General features: G+C 39.3%; 1 pseudogene; it reads left to right on the top strand.

Annotated features, from left to right (window-relative positions):
- Positions 1-974: 974 nt before the first annotated feature.
- On the top strand, positions 975-1,762 carry LOC102859182 (annotated as a pseudogene).
- The last annotated feature ends 3,465 nt before the right edge of the window (positions 1,763-5,227 follow it).

Here is a 5,227-nt window from a genome sequence, read left to right as displayed (position 1 = left end):
ACAAATTTAACTAACAAGTTAAAAGTACATGAGTCAAAAATTGAGTTTTATTCTTGAGGTTTTGTATCATTTATGGGATAGATCTTTATCCTAAACTATTAATTCTTTTTAACATTAATGAAAGCCAATAAATGAGTAAGACCAATCAGGAGCTGTTCTGTAAAGATTTAACAGACTTAAATTGTACAAGTACATTTGTCCTGTACATTTCAAAGAAAGGGACTGGCCCTTGATAACTTCTAAGCTTTTTCAGTACTCCACCTAACAAGAGTACAATCAATGATAAAGCTGAAAATCGGACATCTTCTAATACTTATGTAGTAGTGGGAACACTCAATTCTTTTCTTGAGATAAAAGTCCTTGCAGCAGTTTAAAGTATCATTTTGCATAGCCACAGAGTCTCTGTAGCTATGAGATGTATTAATAAGAGACTAATACCCCAGTTAATAATACTAACTTCTCTAATGTTTTTTGTTCCTTTAACTGTTTAAAAGAAAGGTTTCTTGTTCCTTCTCTCTTCTTTTTAAGCTTAGCAGAAGTAATTGATGTTCTTATATTCAAGGTTGTTTACTCAACTTCTCAATAATTTGAAGAAGTCATTAGCTGGAACTTTCCCTTGTCCCATCCCATAATCCTGCACCAGGGAATTACTCCTCTTTTGGTCACAAAAGCCTGGAGAGTGACAGCCATCTCAATCTTTGACAAGACTGAGGTAGGTCTACTTGCTTGGAATTCTCACCTAGCCTGGATAGGCAGATAAGAGAAGATACTGTGGGAATTCTCACTCATTTTCATGTTCCTCCGTTATAGATCAACACATCCTCTAATAAGGGAGAGGCAAACTTGGGAAGCCTATACTCCTGCTACAGCCTTGGGTTGCAATACTGAGAGACAATATGAGGAAAATCTTGAATGATTCAGGAAACATCAAAAGCAGATAGAGGGGAGCACTAGGAGCCATCGCGATGAGGACGATGTTGCAGCCAAACATCATGCTCACTGGTACACCAGGGGTTGGAAAACCACTATAAGCAAAGAACTTGCTTCAAGAGCTGGGCTGAAATACATGAATGTGGGTGATTTAGCTAAATAAGGATAGGAGAGGGTGAAACCAAGCTGCTCCCTGGAGGCAAGGATTTTGAAGCTCTGTCTGCTATACTCTCGGTACATGGCCAAGAGGGATCAGTTCTTGGAGGACATGATGCTTGGAAGAGTGGAGGGACAGCACAGGAAAGGGAGACCCTAGTTGAGATGGATTGAATCAGTGACTGGAGACATGGGATTAGGTCTGTTGTAGTCAATGAGATTGGCTCAGGATAGAGCAGTGTTCAAAGTCAAAGTACATGGAGTCCCTATGAGTTGAAGGTGACTCGATGGCACATAACAACAACAACATGATTGTCTCATTTTAGATGAAGGTGTAGTAGTGGATGAGTTAGAAAACCAAATGAAAAAATGTGGAGTTATTGTTGATTACTATGGTTGTGATTTCTTTCCTGAATTCTAGTTTCATGCATTTTTGTACTGAAAACAGATAGCCATGTAGTGTACAAAAGACTCAAAAAAAACCCCGGTTATAATGACAAGAAACTATAAGGAAATATTCAGTGTAAAATTTTCCAAATTCTTTATGGAGAAGCATGGTATCCTACAAAGAAGAAATAGTACACCAGCTGGCTGGGAATAAACCAGAATAAACCATATAGAGGAATATGTAAATCAGATATTGAAATTGATTGAACATATATGGACATATGATTGAACGTATATTGAATATAATGGATTGAAAGATATTAGTGCTTCACTAACCAGTCTATGGTATCTATGAAGAGGAATGTGGCATCAGGATTGGAGGAAATTTCATCAACCACCTGCAGATGACACAATCTTGCTTGCCAAAACTGAGGAGGACCTGAGGTATTTGCTGCAGAAGGTCAAGGAATGCAGCCTTCAATATGGATTGAAGATCAACATCAAGAGATAAAGATTCTCAGCTGCAAAGTTAAGCAGTGGACGACATGCAAATACTGATTATGCCACTAAACTTACCCCTCATGAAAGAAAGAAGCCATGTTCTCTCTGCATTGTCCTGATTTCGTCAGAGGTGTATCTTTTTAGCCATATTAAAGGGAAAAAAACACCAGCAATCTGTGAGAGAGAATAGCAGTATCCAAGGGCGAGAACTTTCAGACGAAGAAGTGGAACATCTCTCCTTAAAGAAGTATATTATTGACATTGTAGTTGAAAGCTCCGCTCCAGAAGAATCTGTGAAGGATAGAGAAGAGCGGCAGAGAAATTTAAAAAAAAAAAAAAAGCCGAAAAGATAAAAGCCCGGATGAACTCCAGAGCCAAGGAATCTGAAAGTTTGATGGAAGCAAAAAATTCTGGTTCTGACTCGCCTTATAAAGCAAAACTTCAGCGATTGGCCAAAGTTCTTTTCAAGCAACTACAAATACATGACAGTGGCTCATGGACAAACAAAGTTTCTGCTTTAGATCGGACACTAGGCAAGATCGCTAGAATATTGGGAAAGGAGATATGTGATTAATCTCTGACCTATGAACTTTAACCTTTGTGGTCCTTTCTCATCATCTGTGACAGACAATGAGCTGCATTGCACTCTCTCTATGTACATGTTTAAGTATTTTCAAAAAAACATTAAAAAAATAAAATAAAGATTCTCAATAATGGGCTGATTGGCAACATCATGATAGACGGTGAAGAGATTGAAATTGTTAACAACTTCAGTGTGCTTGGCTCCACAATCAACCCTCTTCATACCAGCAGTCAGAAAATATAAAAACAAATTGCATTGGGAAAATCAGCTGTCAGGGACTTCTCAAAAATATTGAAGAGCAATGATGTCAATCTGGAGACTAAGGTGCACCTGATCCAGGCCATGGTCTTCTCAATTACTTGCTATGCATCAGAAAGCAGGACAATGACTGAAGATGCTAGAAGGAGAATTGAAGCTTTTGAGTTGTGGAGTTGGAGAAGAGTATTGAATGGACTGCTAGGAGAACAAACAAGTTTGCCTTAGAGAGGATGAAACCACACTGCTCTTTGGAGGCAAGGATTCTGTTTTTTAATTTTTTTTATATTACTCTGATTTATTTACAAAGTTTGAAAACATTACTTTTCACAAAGGGAAGCTTTGCCTAACATACTTTGGGCATGTTGCAAGGAGGGACCAGTCCTTGAAGAGGGACAGCGCAAGAAAGGAAGACTCTCAATGAGATGGATTGACTCAGTGACTGGGATAATGGGGATGACGGTGGTGGAGACGATGAGGCCAGTACAGAACAGGGAAGGAGTCAGAACTGTTGTACATAGGGTCACAATGAGCCACAAGCGATATGATGGCACTTAACAACAACAGCCATGCTTTCTGATAACTCTCTGCCCACATCATAGCAATTACACATTTATCAGTAAAATGTTCATAGTAAAACTATATTCCAAGACTAGACTATGGGTATAAAAAGTTTATGCCTAGGCTGTTTTTTTCTGCATTAGAAAGCTATATGATCTCACATATAATGAATATGATATTATCCAAGATTGAGAGTAAAGACTGCCATAATGTTAATGTCTGAACTGTTAAAGGATGCATAAACCTGGCAAAGTGGGTGGACATCTGTAAAACTTATTACAAAAGAGAAAAGTGATCTCTTAAAGTAAAAAACTTGTTATGTGCCATAGAGTCGCCTGCCACTCACAGCAAACCTATGTACAATAGCTCTGAACTCTGCCCTATCTTGAGTCTCACTGTCTCCAACACATCTACTCTCATTACCCCAGTTACTGTTTCAATTGATCTCATCCAAGATATTCCTCTCTTGTCCTGTCTCTTCATCTTTTCAAGCATGATGTACTTCTCCAAAGACTGGTCTCTATGGGCTATATGCCCGAAGTATGTCAGACAGAGCTTCAAAATCCTTGCCTCTAAGGAGTAACTTGGTTTCACCCTCTCTAGGTCAAACTTCATTGTTCTCTTGGCAGTCCATGAAATGTTCAAGACTTTTCTCCAGCACTGCAGCTCAAAGACATCAGTTCTTCTTCTCTCCTCCTTAGTCAGTCCAGCTCTCTGATGCATAATAACTAATTGCAAAGAGCATGGCTTGGATCAGGCACATTTTAGTCTCTAGACTGACTTCATTGTTCTTTAGTCCTCTGGAAAGGTCGCTGACAGCAAATTTTCTTAATGCAATTTGTCTTTTGATTTCCTGACTGCTGGTACCAAGAGTGTTGGTTGTGCACCTGAGCAAGCTGGCATTGTTAACAACGTCAATCTCTTCTTCACCTGTCATGGTGCTGCCAATTGGCCCAGTGGAGCAGGGCAGGAGTGAGGTTGGTGCGTGAAGAAGGTACAATACACAGAGTCACTGTACAAAAGGGAGCATTGATGGCCTAGTGGCAAAAAAAGCTGCACTGCAATCCCAAAGGCACACAAGTTTGAATCCAACAGCTGCTCCACAGGAGAAGGATGGGCAATCTCCCCCTGGGCGATTAGCTAACTGCCTCTGAAAGCTTGCCAGAGGGTCAGCTATGGGTCCGTTCTGACTCAATGGTACACAACAACAACAACAACAACTGTACAAGAAAGAATTGGTAGACACTGAAAAATTCCAGGGAGTAACATCTGATAAACAGCCAATGATGATGAGGAAAGAAGTTCAAGCTGTGTTGAAGGAATTGGCAAAAAAACAAGGTCCAGGAATTGAACGGATGCCAAATATTTCAACTAACAGATGCAGCACTGGACATGCTCATCAGTCTGTGCCAGGAAATTTGGAAGACACCTACCTGGCCAATTGACTTGAAGAGGTCTGTATTTGTTCTCAGTCCCAAGAAAGGAGATCCAATAGAATGTGGAAATTACCAAATAATATCATTAATATAAGAAAACGCAATTGAAGATCATTTAAAAATTATCAGTACTAGATCATTCAAAGAGAACTTCTAGAAGTTCAGAATGGGTTTAGATCTGATACCAGATCTTGGCTGAAAATAGAGAATATTAAAAGAATGTCTATTTGTGTTTTACTGACGATGCAAAGGCATCTGACTGTGGATCATAATAAACTGTCTAATATTGAGAAGAATGGGAAATCCAGAACACTTAATTATGCTTATATACCCTGAAGAGACCATAGCTGACATCCAAGCAGATATATGCACACCCATGTTTATTGCAGCTTTGTTCACAATAGCAAGGAGTTGGAAA

Source organism: Elephantulus edwardii, unplaced genomic scaffold (genome assembly GCF_000299155.1).
Source record: "Elephantulus edwardii isolate Elephantulus edwardi_28Jun2011 unplaced genomic scaffold, EleEdw1.0 scaffold00095, whole genome shotgun sequence".
Classification (NCBI taxonomy): Eukaryota; Metazoa; Chordata; class Mammalia; order Macroscelidea; family Macroscelididae; genus Elephantulus; species Elephantulus edwardii.
This window is presented reverse-complemented; position numbering and strand designations above follow the sequence as displayed.